Here is a 20,131-nt window from a genome sequence, read left to right as displayed (position 1 = left end):
CTCGGTGGGAATGGTTTCCTAACCGCATCAGAATCAGGCCCTATATTTTGTACAAACGATATTAAACACTTTGATATTTTTTACATCGATATTACTTACCTAAAATCGATATTCTTGACCACGCTGATTTTTCTTGTTGCTATTCCCGACCCACCATATTTTTACCACGATATTTGTGAAATTCGATATTTCTTCCTCGATATTCTTTCTCTGCACCTTCTATGGTAACTGCCAGAAGCTAAAAGGTGTGGACAACACAATACCTGCAAATGTGGTAGAATTGCCTCGCTTATGACTGTTGGGATTTGTAGCTGAGGATGAACTCAGAAATTATATCCAAAGTTACCTCACTACTCAGTCTATACTTCTCATAAATCTCCTCAGTCTGTTCAGACAGGGTGACTTTGACCCTAAATATACTCTCCTGTTCCCTTCTCCATCTCTGCCTACCAGCCAAAATCCTCCTCCTCCTCACCAAGACATACAGAGCCACCATTCTTAAAGAACGAGATGCGTTTTATGTTACTTTTTATAGTTTGTACCTGATTACCACCCACATTGATGGTATTTGCATTACATAAATCCCCATTTTGCAACTAACTGTAATAGGGGAATCATTTGTACATAGTGTTAGGGAATCGCTGTTTGGTAAAACTAGTTTGGGATTTCCAATTTAGAAATGCAAAAATTGCAATTTCTACATGATGGAAATCGCAAATTGCACCATGGAAAATGCCTTTTGTATATAGGAACACACCATTTTGCATTGCCAAATGATCAGAAATAGCGATTTCCACCATTAGTAAATGCTAAATGGCTTCATACATATGGCCCATTGTTACTTGAGATAACTATAACTAGTGTATTTAAGTGTTTTTAGAATTAAAAAATGTACGCTGTTACTGAACATTTCACCTAACTATTACTTTACTTTACCCTTTGTTTTTTTTCAGTGAGTCTATCTATCTATCTATCTATCTATCTATCTATCTATCTATCTATCTATCTATCTATCTATCTATCTATCTATCTATCTATCTATCTATCTATCTATCTATCTATCTATCTATCTATCTATCTATCTATCTATCTATCTATCTATCTATCTATCTATCTATCTATCTATCTATCTATCTATCTATCTATCTATCTATCTATCTGTCTATCTATCTGTCTGTCTATCTGTCTATCTGTCTGTATATCTGTCTGTCTGTCTATATATCTATCTATCTACCATATTACATCACTTACAGCATGTTAAATCATAGCATTCATAAAAATACTTATGCCATCTCAAATGACATAATTTATAAGAACATTGTGCATGGTAGACAAAGGAGTTATAATTAATTTAAACTGTTTTTCTTAGCCATAGGACTGATGGTTTGACCGCAGGTGGAGCATTTTAGGGCATCCCTTAGCGTCAAAGGAGATGCTATGGAGTTCTCATTTTCCTTCAGAAATAGCTTATTTTCATTTTCGATATCTCGCATGACTGATTAATTTTTAGGTATTTCCTAATTCATACATCATAAACATGTAAGGAAGACTTGGAAAGTTAGGATACTACATTTTGCATTGTGTGCGAATTTCTAGATATGTGATCTCCTATTGGGGGAGGTCGGACCTTTAGGGGCAGATTTATGAGCCCCTTGCGCCACTTTTGCGTCACTTTTCCCATGTTAAAAGGGACGCAAAAGTGGCGCAAGGGGCTCATAAATCTGCCCCTTAGTATTCAGTGCGAAAAATGTTACCATCTGAGCTCGGGGAAGAGAGGAATACAATTTGTCCCTTAAAATCATGAACTCTTCGTGCATCGGCAGAAGATTTGATGGAGGGCCTCCTCCCTTGACTAATGCAGCCTAAATCACCTGCAGACTTAGCAGTTTTCCAAAACAACAACCAACCAATCAAGGATTGAGCATTTAAAACAGGTAGAAGAAAAAATTATGACAGTATAAAGAACAGTTGTGTGGCACTTAGGTAAACTCCAACCCCCTCTTTGGATACACATTAGGACCAACCAGTGGTTAACTCCATGAAAGACAACTGTCTCAAGCTCAACACGTAAAAGACAGAAGCATTGATCTTCAGCAAGAATACCTCACCATGGGACTCCAACTGGTCGCCAGACTAACTCGGATCCACACCCCGAACCAACACCAGGAACCTCTGAATTATCATCAACAGCAAACTGGACATGACTACACAAGTCAACGCCATCACTGTGTCCTGCTTCCACTCCCTGAAGATGCTGAGGAAATTCTTCAAATGGTTCCCAAGCAACACAAGAAAAACTGTCACTCATGCCTTAGTCATCAGTAAATTGTACTACAGAAACACCCTCTATGTTGGGATCATCAAGCAACTCCCTAGAAGGCTCCAGAACATACAGAACTTGGCAGTCAATCTCAACCTTCCATACAGAATTCAGATTACACCACACCTCAGGGAACTACACTTGCTTCCGATACACAAATGCGCTCAATTCAAACTCCTCACACACACATTCAAGACACTCCTCAACTCAGGCCCCACCTACCTGAACAGTCGCATTTCCTTCCACCAACTATCCACATCAGAGCCTCCTTCTTCTTCTTTAATTCCGCAAGAAGCTGAAGCTCTGGCTTTTCAATTAATCAAACTTCCAAACAAGTACTAGCACACACACCTACTCAGTGCCAGGATACCCTCGCGGCTTATAGTGCACTTTACAAATGCACATAACATAACATAATTCTCCTATACTTTTGGTAATTACAAGTCATGTTATTGTTCAACAGGGTGATTGTTTCTGCTGTTCAAGATAGCCATTGAAAGCATGACGGGCTAGACATTAACACAGACACTCAAGATTCTGAGATACCGAGGCCTTGGTGTTTCACACTCTGCCCTGTCTGACGCTGACAGTTTTCCCCTCTCTCTCAAATGACCAGCTTCGGAACCCTCTGGAGTCTCCTGCAGCTTCAAACTCAGAAACTCCGCCGCATCCAATAATCTGGAAACTATGGGGCTGATTCCGATGTCGGACAGACCTGAGTCCGTCCGACATCGATCAGGAACCGTGACCGACCGACCTACTGTTGTCGGTTACGGCCCTGCAAGTACGATGCAACCGAACCCTGTTCGATCGCACTTGTATGTTTCACAATGGGAGCATGCATTCCGAGCGGAATGCATGCCCGCATTGTGCAATGGAGGGGTGTAGCCCATCCCTGCACCCTGTGGCCGGCACCCCAAGGTGCCTGCCAAGGGGTGCAGGGATCAACAGACGGGCACCATATGTGCCCCCAGGCTGTTATTCGGCCGCCGTGCACCCATGGGGGCCCTACTGGGTTCCCCCATAGACAGTTTCCGACTGCCCTATTGTGCCGGAAAGACCGGCATGAAAAGGCAGTGGAAAACTGCCATTGTACTCCCTTGGTCGTAAAGAGGCGGCCGGGGGAGTACTGAAGGATTTCTGGACGGTGGACAGGCTCTTCAAGCCCGTCGCCAGCCATCCAGAAATATGAGTCAGATTCCTTTCCGACCGAGTTCATCGGAATGGCTCAGTCGGAAAGGAATCCGGCCGGCACGTTCCGATGCGGGCAGAAGGGCTCCGACCATTGTTCGGAGCCACTCCGTCCAAAATCGGAATCGGATCCTTGGTAAGATTTAGTCAATTTGACACATTCAAAGGTGATTCTGAAGACATTTAGCAATCGATAATGAATTTACTCTTTTCTGAGAGTGTCCGTAACATGCCTGAATTGAAGGTGGTGTGCCAAAGTGAAGGGCGATACATACTGGGATAATGAGCACTCGTAATCATTAAATTTAATAGTATAAAATTTTCTTGCTGCTAAGAGTCCTCTTTCTTTGACTTGGATATCGTGATATTTACATAAGGTGTCTCAAGGTCTATGTATGTCCCCAGCACGTTGTGTTCCCACTTTGAATTCTATTACATTTTAGCTTTAGCTGGTCATCTTGGAGTAACATAGTGATGAAGAGAAAGAGAGCTCCCCCTTCTGCTCTTTCATATAGTTCGCGGATGCAAATGTTGTATCATCTTGTGTGGTTTTCCAAATCCCCACGTTTCAGTTGCAACACTTTGAGGTGGGAATGAATCAAAGTATCGTACCTTTCAATTCTTGGCTGTTTTCTTCCAATTCTTTTAAAAAAAAACTTTTTATTGGTTACAGATTAAACTCAAAGCATATGGTTACAAATTGCTTCTTGTCACACACAGCACAATTCTCTTTACAGTAAGTCAAAGTTAACAACTGTACAGTTATCACATTTGAAATAGACAACATACCCTGTCGCCGCCCCATGCACGTCCAATTCAGCTCGAATCTATGTCTGACTCCGTCTGGAGTGGGGTGCAAATGTTCCCTCTATAGGTGTTCTAAGTTTCCCATACTCGTTCCCATTTCTTGGGGCACTCTCAATGTATATATGCTGCCCTTTCTGCTACCATCGCTCCATCTACATCTCCACATCACTTACGGTATGTCGGACAGGTTTGAGATCCCCAGTATTTGTCTATGTTTCGCTTGGCAAACATCATGCCCAGCGTCACCCAGTCCTGTGCTGCATGGTTAAGGTCACAATTACAATAATGGGACGACCCATAGAAGTCAAAGGACCTGGGTAACGTTCGGTATAGGAAACAATGGCCCTAGACTACTTAAGTTTGCTACTCCAGTTGTGAGAAGTATTCATTGGATAAATATAGATATAACAGATATATAACAGATACACATAGAATTCACTTTGTATCATTCGTGTACCATCAATTCCTTCACAATTCAAACTTGTATATCCTCAAATAACATACAGGCATATAGGCACAAAGAAAGTCTTAGTAAGTGTCTGTTTTATTTCTCTAACATTTCATTTTTATATCTATCACAGATCACCATATTGAATGCTTCATAAAAAGAGAGGGTTGCTTCAAAGGGAGTGTGAAAAAAGGAAAGTGCTTGTGAAGTAGGACAGATATATAGGAGGGAAATCCAGACGATAAACAACAATATGTTTCACATTCTGATATTATTAGTAAACTGGTCTTGGTTCGAAGTGGTACCAGTTTTACAAATAGACCTGTCCCTTATGTATTTACAAGTGTGTATTATTTTCTGATGACACACAGAGGTTTATTCATCTGTGAAAAGGCAGGACTGGGATGACGTCGGGGACAGGCTCAATGGGGGAGAGTTTCGACGTTTTGACCCTAATGCATAGAGGGTAATTTGCTCCTCTGCAGGCGGGTCTTCCTCAGGACAGGGGAAGAGAGGGGGCTGAGGCGAGGGGGGCAACCTAAGATGCAGTAAAGTCAGGATTACAGCCCCTCAGGCGGCGGTCCGCACTGATTCTGCGGTGTGGCTGAGTGTAATTGAGAAGGTTGGAGGCTGCAGTCTTAGAAGGAATCAATCAGACAAGGGTGAATAAATTGCCCACAGCATCTCATATCGTATTTCAAGCACAGCCCGGCGATCCATGTTGAACTCCTCAAGTCAGACTCTTCACCCTTGTCTTGACCCCCCAGACCTCCCTCTTCCCCTGTCCTGAGGAAGACCCGCCTGCAGAGGAACAAATTACCCGCTATGCATTAGGGTCGAAACGTCAACACTTTCCCCCCATTGAGCCTGTACCTGACTTCATGACTGGTTTGTGGCAGATGATTAATTGAACGTGTGAATGCTCAGCTTGAGCAAGAATTGGCCTCCTAAATGTCCTTTTCTGACAGAACTCCAAAGGTTTCAAGGTAAGTATTGAGGTTTATTCATGTGAAATGCCTTGTAGGAGATGCATGCGGTTTTAATTGCATGGCGACAGTCCAAAGGAAGCCAATTTTAGTGAGATACAAATTGTACGAAGCGCTGAGATCTTTTTATATTTGAAACCAGACATGCTGTCAAATGGAGAAGAGCTTTTAGGGGAGCTAGATTTCAGTAGTCTGGTTTGAAGCATGCTTCCACAGTGCACATGTAAAATGACTTAGGCATGGGCAGCCTATTTAAGACCTTGTTTAGAAAGAAAGGCTTGAGTCTAATGAAAATTGGACATGAAATCAGCAATCGTTGGCATCCCCTTGACATGTAGATTAAGGATATGCAATTTATCTAGTTTAAGGCCAAGAGATGAAAAGTTTTGGTCCTTGAGTTCAGCAGATTACTCACCCTGAATTTCCTGTCCTTTGTCTGGTGAGAGAAGACAATCTTCAGAGGGTTCAACTATAGTTTTATGTTTGTCATACGATTTTGAATGTCGTATAGGAGGAGATGAGGATCTTAGAGCAATCAATTTTAACTTATAGTTGGGTATCATAAGCCTATTGTAAAAAGGATACACCATGTTTTCCTAGCACAACATCTAGTGGTTCCACAGTGCTCTTTCAATGCCCATTCTCTTTTTCAGGATTTTGAGAAAGGTATCGTGCTCAAAAGTATCAATGCCTGCAGATACATGAAGCAGTACTAATAAGCAGAAATTTCCTTCAATCCAAGTAACAATCATGGAAGGTATTGTCAGTAATGTATCATTGTCTTACAATTCCAAGAAAGCCAAAATGTCAGTTTTAAAAGTGCGGCCACGCTGGAACATAAAACAATTAAACATTATTTATAACATCATTGTGAGGCGTCACATGCTGATATCTTCATTTTTGTAGGTCTGATAAAACAGAGCATGCCCTATTTCGAAGACATGTGTTGTGTTCTATCTGTGGACTAAAAGCTGCCCATCTCCTACCATTGGTAAACTTCAGTGTTATGTTATGTTATAGAGGGTTTTAAAACGCGCTCAAATACTCGAGAGTGTCCTGGCGCGTGCAGTTATCAAAGCCCAATGGAGTGGAGAATATAGATCAGCTAGTTCAAGAGAAAAGTTTTAAGTTGTTTCTTGAAGAGTCTAAGATCCTCAATATGCCGCAATTCCAGTGGGAGAGAATTCCAAGCCATAGCTACTTTAACAGAGACGGACTGACCTCCCAACCGTGACCTGCGAAATCGAGGGATAATCATCCGACGTTGGGAGGCTGAGCGCAAAGCTCTGCTGGGGACGTAGAAGCCAAACCGCTTCCTAATGTACAAGGGCCCCAAACCATGCAGGGCTCTATGGGCCACCGTGAGAACTTTGAATTGCACTCTTTGGGCCACCGGAAGCCAATGCAGGTCTTGTAAGTGCTGTCTCACGCTAGATCTTCCAGAGATGTTAAATAGAAGTCTAGCCATGGCATTCTGTATGGTCTGCAGTTTTCTCAGCAAATATCCTGGGATGCCACAGTATAGCGCGTTAGCATAGTCGATGCGAGAAAGAATGAGTGCACGGGCGACCATTTCCTTGGCAGGCCTGGGAAGCAGGGGGAAGAACCTTCTGAGTGACTTGAGAGTGCCAAAGGAAAACTCCGGCGAGTTTCTTAATTTGTACCGAAAACCGAAGGTCCTCGCCAAATCAGATCCCCAAATTCTTAGCAGAAACACCCTCTGACCTAGGACGAGGGAAGCCTGGCGGCCACATAATTTCTCTGAAGGCAGGTGGAAATGAGCCACACAAAAGGACCTCCGACTTATACTCGTTGCACTTCAGTTGGGCACAAGCAAGCCACTGAAATACAGATGAGAGACAGTTCTGAACCAAAGATGTTGACAAGTCGGAGTCCTTCCAGGTAAATAGGAGCTGGGTGTCATCGGCATAGGCAATTATTTTAGCCTCCAGCTCCTCTGCCAGAAAAATTAGGGGCGTCAGATAGATGTTGAAAAGCAAAGGGCTCAGGGTAGAGCCCTGAGGTACTCCCGTAGACACTTTTCTGGCGGCCGAAGAAAAAGGTGGTAACCAGACCTGCTGAGAGCGTTCTTCCAGAAAAGATCTAAACCAATCCAAGGCAGAACCAGCAATGCCAATGTTTGAGAGACAGGTAAGGAGAAGTTGGTGGGGTAACGTATCAAAAGCGGCAGAGAGGTCAAGCAATATCAAGGCCGCCCTGCCGCCCACGTCCAGGCATTTCCTGATTGCCTCTACCATTTCCACTAATGCAGTCTCGGTGCTATAGGTGTTCCTAAATCCGGACTGAGCCGGATGAAGGGCACCGGATGTTTCAATAAAGGTGTCGAGCTGACGAAAAACCACCTTTTCGCAGAACTTAGTCAGAGCCGGAAGAAGAGAAATGGGGCGATAATTGGCAGATTGCAACGGATCTAACATAGGTTTTTTTAGAAGTGGCAGCAGCTTTGCCTGCTTCCAAAGCAAAGGAACCCTCGCCGTACATAAAGAAAGGTTAATGATCAATGTTAGTTCTGGGTAGACGACCTCAGCAACTCCTGCCAGAACCCTGGCGGGACATGGGTCCGTTGGAGAACCCTATTTAAGGGTTTTGAGAATAGCCAGTATATCTGACCCAGCTATAGGAGAAAAAACGATAAATGAAGGTGGCACAGGGGACAATGTGGTGAGAGGCAGATGGTAGGGGACACTTGGCCCCCGAACACTCTTCACCAAACTATCTTGGATGGATTGAATCTTTTCAATGAAAAAGAAGGATAGCTCCACACACAATTGCAATGAGGCAGGTGAAGCCGCTTGCTCTGCGCAAGGTGTCAAAAAGCTTCTAACAATGGAAAAGATCTCTCTACCATTGTTTTTAAGCTTTGGCAATACGTTCTGCGTAAAAACGACTCTTCGCCAGTTTAATGGCAGCATAGTATTCACTTTGGGCTTTACGCACGTCAATTTTCGCTAATGGAGAGTACTCCAGGCGCCAATAACGTTCCAATTTCTTACAGCTCAATTTAAGCTCTCTAAGTGCGCCGGTATACCAAGGTTGAGATGGAGAAGATCGCAGCTGCCTTTTTGAAGTAGGGTGGGAAACAAAGTCAACACCCTGGCTAACCTCATTTTCTCATGTCACTCTCATTTTCCTTGATGCCATTCGGATGACATGCCCTTTTCTTGTGTTTGTCCCTCCCATAGCTCATGGACTAAGTGCATGTCTCCTTACACTGCTTCTGGTATGCAGAGCTATTCTTTCTTTGTTTTGCAAGCACTCCATATGAGTACTTGTGTTTTGAGGCATCTCCATTGTACACATACACACATACCACTAAAATGCATGAGCATGCACATAAACAAATGCATTTCTTAAAAGGCTGTTAAAACACGAACAGCACTTTTTTTTTGCACAATACAATGATATTGGAGCTCTTGCTCCGGCCTCCATCTTGCCATAGCACAAACACAAGCCGATGGTATTGGAGTGCTTCCTCCTGCCATTGCTTGCCCATCTCTACATCCCCTCCAGCTTCCCTGCTTGACCTGTCCCCCACTACCTCCTTTGTCACTGTTGCTTTTTAAAATGTATTTATACATTTGCCTGATACAATGGTATTGGAGCCCTTCTTCTGTCCTCCATCTTGCCATAGTCCTAACACCAGCTGATGGTATAGAAGCTCTTTAAGTGTTCACCAATTACAATAAACAGTGACACATTCATTGATTCATTGACATAGGCAGGGGGAAGTGTAAGTGATTTGCTCAGAATCACAATTTGTTCAGCTGAGCCCGAGATTTTAACCTGATCATTCAATTACCCTATCAGCAGCTGTGGTCGTTACACCACATCCTCGCTTCACTTCAAAACCCCTCAGATGTTTCTCACTATCACTCCCAAATTTGTTTAGTAAGACCCTGTCAACAGCGAACAGCACTGGCAAAGCCAATAGATCTTGGCAATGCCCAAGTTACTGACCTTGTCAATGTGAAGGTCTTTTAGCCATGTTGTCTAGCACCACATCTGCCACTCAGCATGGCTGAAAGACACTGAAAAAGCACTATGATGCTGCCAGCAGGCCATGTCTCAGCGCTTTTATATGTTAGGGGTAGGACAGTAAACTCAACATGGGGGGGGCGAAGAGACTCAACATCGGGTCAACATCCTGTGATTCTGGGCTTTCAGTGACTTTCAGGTATGCTAAACAGTAGATGTGCTGCTAGACATCATGGCTAAAAGCTATTCACATTGACAAGGCCAATAGCTTGGGCACTATCGAGACCTATTGGCTTTTCCAATGCTTGTTTGTTGTTACAAGCATATATCTGAAATACATAGGACGCAGTATTTTTCTTTTTTACACTTCTGTTCTTTTAACTAATCTTGCATATGCACATGAGTTTGTGTATGTTTTGTTGTGGTTTGGTAAGTGGGTAAATAGGAAAATGAGTCAGTGGGTTGGTGAATGGATGCATGAAGGCAAGGATGAGTGAAAGAGTGCATGTATGATGACTTATTAAGTTTTTTTTTTTTTTTTTTTATTAAGCCAAAAAGAGAAAACAAAGAGACAAATACAAATCATAGCAGAATAGGTAGCATAAAACATCAGCACAAAATCAGAATCAACAAAAGCTTTTAGTCCCATTGAAGACAGTGCCAAATTCGTTCAGTTCTCATCTGTGAGGTGAGGCCCCTGGCCTGAACTAGGGCAATCTCTAGTTCAAATACCCCCCTTAACAACTGCCAGAACTCTGCCAGCGTAGGAGGTTTAGTTTCAATCCAAACCCTAGCTATACAAAGGCGACAGCAGGCCATAATGATGGAAAATAAGGCTGCTGGAATTAAACCAGAATCTTCTATAAGCCCCAGGAGTATCTCTTTCTCAGAAATGACAATATTAATTCCTGAAAGATTACACAGCTCCTCAGCAATTCGTGACCAAAAGGTAGAGAGTAGAGGACAAGTAATAAACATGTGTCTGATATCTGCAGCAAAAAGAGAGCATTTAGGGCACTGAGTTTTAGGTGTAGTAGTAGACATGGCCCATTTAGAAATGATTTCCGGCGTGTAGTATAGAAGGAATAACATACGATGTTGCTGAAGTTTTAAGTTAATAGACGTAACTGAGGTATTGATAATCAGTAACGACCTATGCAGATCTGTTATAGTAACATTAGTTCCAAAATAACGATTTAGTTTATCTGCAGCCTGAGCAGCATCATCAACTGCGCCTATAATCAAATATTTGTATATTTTTCCTATACAGCCCCTGCCCCGGAGTTGCAGCAATGAATTAGCAGAGTCCCCTAGCATATTAATGCTCACTAAGCCTTCCCCGTTAATAAAAAAATCTCTAATTTGCAGAAACTTAAAGAAGGAGTGATTGGGAACCCCAAATTCCTCTCTCAAAGAAGAAAAAGATCTAAATCCATCCTGGTCGTATAATTGTCCTAACTGTGTTATACCACAATTTTGCCAAATCTTCCAGGCGGAATCATCAAATATAACCCCCAGCCTGGGGTTCCCAGTTAAGTAAGTACTTGCATGCAAATCAGGAATGTTATACTGCTTTGAAATGTCCCGCCAAATCCAAACAGCGTGCCTCAATATCTTAAAGCGAACGCGTTTAAAATAATTCGGGTCAGTCATCTGAGAAAGTATAAACCTATACTCCGGCCCGCATACCAACTGATACGCAATCGGCTTTTGACAAGTGCCACAGCCATCCATCAGGCTCTGCAGACGCGTAGCGAAAGCAGCCCAAAAATATAGTTTAAAATCTGGTAATCCCAGACCCCCTCTCTCGTAAGGAAGTTTAAGAAACTTAATAGCCCGCCTAGCCCTTTTAAACCCCCAGATAAAGCTGCCTATAATGCCTTCAAGTCGTTTAAAAAATGAGAGTGGAACCCGAAGGGGAATGCTTCTAAACAAATATAAAAACTTTAGAAGGATATTCATCTTAATGACGCTACAACGCCCCCAGATAGTTAATGGTAATTGATGCCACTTACGCAGATCCGAAGCAACTTTCTTAAGTAATGGTTCATAGTTGATCTTCACAATTTCTTCCGTATGGCTAGTGAGATCAACTCCTAAATAGGTGGCGTTTTGAGTAACGCCCAAAATAGATGAGCGGGGGATATGTACGATGTTAGTGATAGTTTGAGTTTTATTAGTATTAAGTTTATATCCTGAAATCAATCCAAAGCTCTGTGCTTCCAGGACAATCTCCCCCATCGCTTGAACCGGATCCGTTGTAAAAACAGCTATATCGTCCGCGTAGGCGGTTATTTTAAGATATACTTGGTTATAAAAAACCGGGCTGATCTGCTGGTTCCGAATCAAATGTCGAATAAATGGTTCAATATAAATTGCGAAAAGCAAAGGAGAGAGGGGACATCCCTGTCGGGTGCCCCTCTGAATAGAAAAAAGATCCGAAGTCAAACCATTGAGCCGGATAACAGCCTGCGAGTTTTCATATATTTTTTGAATAGCCGAAACAAACTTACAACCAATCCCCACTTCCAACATTATAGCCCAGAATGCCCCCCATTTGACTCGATCAAAAGCCTTCTCGGCGTCCAACATTAGCATAACTACATTGCCACCCAAAAATTGGGCGGCATCAAACACTGCTATAGCAGTATTAATATGTGTAGTAGTATCCCGCCCGGGGACAAACACGTGCTGTTGATCCAATACTATTGAATGTATAGATGGGGCGAGTCGAGAGGACAAAATCTTAGAAAAAATGTTGGCGTCGTGGTTGATAAGTGAGATTGGACGATAAGAGCCTCTCTCAGCCTGAGGTTTCCCTTTTTTAAGAAACACGATTATATTAGTCAGCTTCCAAGACGGGGGAGCATCTCTACCATTCAAGATATCATTCACCACCTTTAGTAAAACCGGGCCCAGAGTTCCTAGAAACGTTCTGTAGAACTCCAGAGGTAGTGCATCACCCCCAACAGCTTTCCTTTGGGGCAAAGCCTTAATTGCTTCCGATATTTCAGCTTCGTCCACATCCCTGTCCATTGACAAAGTCATGGAAGATTCTAAAACATTCAACCCACTCTCCTGTAGGTAAGTTACCAACCCAGAATAATCACAGGGTGTGTCATCACTATATAAATCTAAATAAAATTTCCTAAATTGCTCCAAGATATCTATAGGTTGGGAATAAGTCAATCCATCCTCCCCAGTAATGCTCTTAATTAACGTGTGGGCCCTAGAATCCGCAAGCTGATAGGCTAACACTCGTCCAATCCTCTCTCCGTATTCGTACTGTCGTAGTCTTCATTCATGATATTGGCTAGCAATTTTCTCCCTCATCGCGCGCGTAGTCTTTGCTCTCGCTATTACAAGTTGCTGATAAATATCAGCTTCTCGAGAATCTCTTTTTAATATTGCTAGAGTATGGCGCTGTTCTAATTCCAAGCACTCCCTTCTCCTGGCTTCTGCAAGCCGTGCTCTAACCTTGTTTTGACGAAATAGATACTGTTGGGTAATACCCCGAATGAATGCCTTAAGACTATCCCAGACCATAGACCATGGAGCAGTATGGGCATTAGTATCTATAAATTCCACAATCTGACCTTGCATAAATTGAATATAGTCAAGGTTTTTAAGCAGAGTTTTAGGAAATGTAAAACCCCTCGCCTCAAACGATGTTTGGGATCTAAGAAATAATGAAACTAACAAAGGATTGTGGTCTGACGTAATTTTTTGACAAACCTCAATACTGGAACTTACTAGCCTAAATAAGCTGACAAACACCATGTCTATCCTAGAATATTGACGATGTGGTTGTGAAAAATATGTAAAACCGTTAGCTAATGGGTAGATTGCCCGCCATAGATCGGCCAATTGATGTATACGCAAAAGATCTTTAATAGCCGCTCGGGTTGATACCATTCTTACCCGACCTAACACATTTGAAGAGTCTAGTTTCTGATCTAAAACGCAATTGAAATCTCCCATGAGCAAAAGTTCACCATCCCAACCCAGCAATTCTGTGTTTAAAAAAGAGATATCCGTAGGACAGTCGCTGTTCGGGCCATAAACCACACAAATTGTGATCTTGTGTCCGAGGACCAAAAGTTGCGCAATAACCCATCTCCCCCTTTTATCGCTAAGTGAACGTAGTAAAGTATATTTTGTGTTTCGTGCTTGCAAAAGCGCGACCCCTCGTATTGAATCCGTCTGGGAAGTACAAATTATCAACTCAAATCCCATTTGCTTAAAAAAAATTTTACGGTCCTTGAAAGCCAAATGAGTCTCTGTTAGGGCAACAATCTGTGGTTGGTATGCTTTTAGTTCCTCGGAAACTAATCGACGTTTAATAGATGAGTTCAGCCCAGCCACATTCCAACACATTATACGAATTCTGGGCATTTTCTAAAGGAAATTAATCTTAACCATAATCCTTCCATTCCACAATCTTGAAGCATAATTCCACTATAGATTTTAACACTCCTTTGGCTTGTTTTCATTTTTAACACCCCCCTACCCCACCCCCTACCCCACCCCCCTACCCCTACTTGAACCCCCCCCCAAAACCCTGTATCTATGAAAAGGAATCACCCCTTAACCCAGCTGTCAATAAGACAGCAACCCACCCAGGCACACCCCCCGCAAGGGAGAAGCCCCCCCCTCCTCCAACCAGCAGTGTCTCATAAAAAAAACAAAACCCCAGTGCAATACTACACCCACCTTGCCATTCTAGATGAATCACAAAATAAATCACAATACATTAGTTATCAGGTTCCCAAGAGCATAGCGTAGTATACAATTTAAGCATAGAGATACCAAGCAACTGCTAACGCCATTAAAGACTCCCCCTATCATTTCTTGGGTAATTGTTGCCATCTAGATAGACTAATCTTTGCCTCTTGTTCATTGAAGAAGATATGTGAGCGTCCATCCTTGATCACTTTGAGCCGAGCTGGATCTTGTAGGAATACGGATGCACCGACAGCCTTGAAAGAGTCCATAAGCTGCCGTAGCTGCCACCTTCTATCCATGGTTTGTTTGCAAAGATCAGAACGAACAAAAATAGATAGTGAATCAAACTGTACTGGGGTCGTAGGTCGAGCTTTGAAAAAAATAGCCTGTCTCAGTAGAAAGTTCCCAATACACACCAAAAATGGACGAGGAAATTTTGAGGGTCAAGAGGGATTAGCCGTTAAGGGGAGCCGATGCGCTCTTTGGATCTGTGTGTCCATATCCCAATCAGCAAGATCTGGAAATATCTTAGAAAAGAGATTAACAATAAAACCCCTAGCATCAGCGCCCTCTCTTCCTTCAGGTACCCCAAAAACCCTCAAGTTCTGACGTCTTTGACGATTTTCTATGTCCTCGACCTTAGATTGCATTGTATTCATCCATTGGTCATGGACTTTGATTGAGGCACAGGCAGCAGCATTAACCTCCTCCACTTCGGCAACCCGCTGTTGAAGGTCTAGTACTTCAGTGGTCAAGTTTGAAACCTTTGTAACGACCTCCTCCAGTGCCGATTTGATCTCCTGTCTATCCGCTCTGGCCTGCTGGAAGTAGTGCTGTGTCTCCTCGTGCTGAGTTGCCAACACAGAGAGCACTGTAGTTAGAGTAGGTTCTGGATACAAAGCTACCTTATGATTTGAGACTTCGCATCTGTGTTTCTTAGCTGGCTCAATAATAGCTGCCGGGTCCACAGATGTCAGGGATACAAGACCCTGAGGGCCGGGGTTAGGAGAGGTCTGCTGTTTCCCACTAATGCTAATTAAATCATGCCCTTCTTGTAGTACATCGATGGTTAGTGCCGGGTTTGATAGAGAGGGAATTTGAGTAATGGGAGTCAAGGAAGTCTCTGTGCTTTCCAAACTAATAAAGGGTGCTACACCATCAGCCGTATTGTCGCTATCTTGCGTCATCGGGGCGAGACCTTCTCCCACCGCTATCGGTTGCTCAATGGGGGTAGTAGGGGCAGATCTTGATCTCTCGGATCGTATTATCTGTCCGATTGTTGGATTATCCTGCCCTACAGTAAGTCCGATGTTGGATAATCGAGCAACAAGATTTTTCACTTCGCCCTTCGAAGACACCCATTTACGTAAGGGACTTGCTCCCAAGTCCTTCTTCGTAGTGTCGTTGACAACAGATCTTGAAGAGCCCTTGCCCCCGATGGCAGCGCCAACACTTTGTAGTTTCCCGTGCCCTTGACCCCTTCCACCCCTGCTACCAGCCCCACAAAATTTACCACTTTTGGTTTTAGAAATTTTTGACGGGCCGGCTGAAGTTGGGGCTTGGTTCAGAGTATTGCTTATTCCTCCCAGCACATCTTGTGGCTCTGTCTGCTCGGACAACACAGTTTCAGCCGTTTCGACAGGTTCAACCACACAGTCCGAGGTAAGATCGTGGGATACAGAAAAAGAATTCGAAATCGCGTTCTCGATATTCCCAGGTAATAAGCCATCAGTCTCTGAGAGGTAATCTGTACTAAATGGGTGTAGAGACAAACCATCCTTCCCAACCTCTCCAGCACTCTTAGCCATCCCACACTCAACTGCAGCGTTGAGTACCTCGGCTATTGGAAAACCCGGAGTGGAAGTCTCTGTGCCAAAAGCCTGGAGCAAAACAGAGGCTTGTCCAGATTTCAAAAAATGCATGATTGTTTGCCAAGATTACTTGCATTAGTGTTTGGTGAGGCATTCGCATGAGCGCTATCACTAACACGGCCCCCCCTAGCTTGACTAAGTACCTGGGTAGGGCTGTGCTGATTACTGCTTACTGCTGTTGTTGGCTCCTCCTCACCATCAAGATCCACCGTTGCAGCTACTGGCGGAGCGACGTTTTCAACAACATGCTCACCCCGGGCTCGTCGATTACTCCTAGGGGGGGCCATCCCGGTAACGTAGAGATTCTCACCGGGCTTTCTATTGAAGCGCGGCGTAGCGGGTCTGGAGCCTGAACGCCACCTTGCACTACGGACGTCAAGAACTGCTCCGCTTGCTTGCGCGAGGCGGCACATCAGGTAAGGAGCCTCTCTACCGCCGTCGCATAATCCTCATAGCCTTAGTTTTGAAAATCGAGCGTTAGGAAACTTCATCCCGGCAGCTAACGATTGCTTAATCCGATTCAGCGCGGCAAAGCAGGGCAGGAATCCCTTGGTCAGAGCGGCGAAGGGGAGCTTCAGTAGGGCGTCCTACGGCAGCGAACAGCCGTCCGCCATCTTCCTTTTCCGTGACTTATTAAGTTTCTAAACCCACTGATGACTGAGGAGGAACTTTGATTTAAATTTCTTTAAAAGACAGATCTATAGACACTGCCAATGTTTGTGTATCTTGTTCAGACTTGGATTTTGTGTGTGAGATGCATAAGGGTTTTTGGCAACCTAATATTGATTATTTTATTGAAGTAATGGTTGCCTCTGGAAATCATTTAGTTTCTGCAATAGAAGGCGAGGTGTCTTCTGTAGTTTGATGCTGTACAATCTGGAAGAGTTCTCTGGAGTGGTTTGTAGCACATGCAAGTTGTGATCTCAGGAGTGAAGATGTAGCATGGTATATCATACATTTCCTGCCTACTTTGAGTTTGAGGAGGTGGACAGATACAGATTTTCTCCATCTCCTTTCATGTGCTCTTAGGTTTTTTGTAGTTGTTGACACCATAAGCTTAGACCTTATGGTGTCCCTGATGGAGGAATTATCTTGGCCACCACAGCAAGATCCCCCTTGTGATATTGCTCTTCTAACTTTGCAGGGTTGCTCTGCTGGTGCTTTGACCAAGTGGATCAGAGAGTCTAGAACCTTTTTGTTAATGTGGCTGAGGTCTTCAGACTTTACCAGTCAGGTTTAAGTGTAATATGTAGACGAAATGTTGAGGTATGAAGTGTTAGACTCGAAGTAGGTGAAGATCTGGTCCAAGGTAGCACTTTTTTAGAACAGGATACTCTCAAGTAAGAGAGATTTGAGATAGGTGCTGGAAGTAGGTGTCTGGGAGGTGCTAATAATGCTTGAATTCCAAAGGTGAATGAGCAATAAAGATGTCTCTAAACTTTGCTTTTATCTTGTCACACTCGGTTCAAAGATAGAGGTTACATGTCAGGCTATGTCTGCTGACAAATTGCTGCTTATACTTTCAAAATGGAGTCTGATGTATACTTTTCTGCTGCAAAGTGACAGGATTTTGTAAAGTGAACTATATTGGAGTCTTGCTGGTGCGAAAGGAAAGGCTGAAAGATGTTAATTTTTTTCTCGTTCACAATAAAATCTAAATATAAAACTGTACAAAAATGTCAAAATAATTCAGCACTTCGAAAAGCACGAATCAACCAATTTTTTGGGGTAATTCTGAAGTGTGATGGAAACAAAGATCTTAATAGCATCAAAGCAATTTAAGACGCTTTACTTTGTGATGCCCAAATGACAAATATGTGCTGAAACCCGGGACCATATTTACTAAGCCTGCATGTCACCCTTGTGTCACACAAGGTGATGCAGGGCAACACAAAAGCTTATTTGGGATTTATAAAGCCACACAAGGATTGATTTGCGTGGTCTTCATGATTTTGTAAAGAAACGTAACTCAATGCAGCAGCTTGCACTGCGCTGCAGTACATTTCTTATTGGCAGGTGTTACATGGATGAAACATGGTCGTTCCCATGCATCCATCCATGGATTTCATATAATTCCAGATTTACTGAGGTCTTTAAGGCTGGAATTATGTTAAATCGGTACTCCTACCTCATAGAGGTGAAACATAGAGAAATATGTTTATTTCTCCTTGTTACTTCCTCTTTCTATGCGTGATGCAGACAATCTGCATCACACATAGAAAGAGGAATATGCCTCTGTGGATTTTTTTTTTCTCCACAAGGGTATCACTGCCTGCATACAAACAACCCTGCCTGTAACGCGGGTGCCTGCTGTGGCACTGGGCAACCACATGTGTGCCAGCACAAGGAGAAAGTTAAAGTGCGCAACATCTTAGTAGATATGGTGCTCTTCAGGTATCTCCTGTTCATGCAATGCAGAGCAGCAACTCTGCTTGCTGCCGTGTGTTCTGTGAACTTTTCATAAATATGCAACTAGATTTCCACACACTATTTTATGTAGTTTTATCAGTAAAACTATGTGCAAAGTTAGTGGCCATTCCAATGAATATTTGCTTTTTGTAAAGGACAATGAGCTACAATACCATGCTTTAGTAATATATTTGCGACAGTGTGATCCAAATGTAACACCAGCTACATACTGTACCTTTACTGCTCTCTTGCTGAATGGGTGTGGCTCATTTGCCACACTTATTCTTTGTACAACACTTGGACTTTTCACAGCCCCAGTGAGTTTAGTGATATAATATTGACAGCAGCAACCCCACTTTGAAAATCGTTCCAGCAACACTGGGTTTGAGAGTAGCTGAATGATTGATATTATCCTTATCCCAGTGGAGGTTGAAGTCTTCTAGGAAACTTTGTTCAAATGAGCGGAAGAGTTGGCCCATGCAGTATTCAATAAATGCTTCCAATAACTGCTTTAAAGCTGCCAGACATGGGTAAAGAATGTTCATTCTCATAGGTTTGGTTATTATTTTATGATCTCAACTGTAAAGCACTGGAAGAGGAAGGGTTTAGTGAGTTGGAAACTTTGCATTCTTTGTGTAAGAGTGTGACCCCTCACCCTACTCTTTCAGATCTGTTAAAGTGAGTAATGTTGTACCCTGGAGGGACAAAGAAATCAAACATTCGTGTGGATGTTGGATTTAGCTATAATTGTGTCAAAGCAAGCACATAATAGGCCTAATCCAGGATGAAGGCGGATACAGCTGTGGTGTTAGAAGCTGCAGACTTACAATTTAAAAGTGGAAGAATTGATGTGATGAGTGAGTGTTGGCTTACAAGTATGGTAGAGTGAGGTATTTCTTGAGTGTTGAAGGCAGTCTGGGGGAGGGGCTGAGGTAGGCCAGTGATCATAATCCGGTCTCTAACAGTGCAGGGCTGGGGTGATTAAAGGTTTTGACCTTCACTGGTGGGGTTCAGATTGGTGCTAACATGTCTGGGTCCAGATCCTGATGGGTGACTAGATAATGGTCGAGGCATTTCTGGGATAGGAAACAGTGATCTGACATCAGCATTGTTATCTCTGTTGGTGATTAAACTCTGATTAGGACCCGATTGGTGACAAAGTGAAATTGTTGGGTTGTAGGGGTACAGTGTGGTAGAGCTAGCAGTATCATTGTCAACACTGATCCTGTATGAAGTATAATTAGACTCTGAGAGGTGGCTAGGTAATTGTAAGGAAATGTGGAGTGTGATGTGGAGAGCTGTCATTATCATTGTAGTGCTGGTTGTGTTTGAGCTAGTGTTTGACCCTGAGAGGGAGAAGTGAGGGGGATTAGGGAAA

The sequence above is a fragment of the Triturus cristatus genome, chromosome 3_2 (genome assembly GCF_964204655.1).
Source record: "Triturus cristatus chromosome 3_2, aTriCri1.1, whole genome shotgun sequence".
Classification (NCBI taxonomy): domain Eukaryota; kingdom Metazoa; phylum Chordata; class Amphibia; order Caudata; family Salamandridae; genus Triturus; species Triturus cristatus.
The sequence above is the reverse complement of the archived record's forward strand: the minus strand, read 5'-3'. Positions refer to the sequence as shown.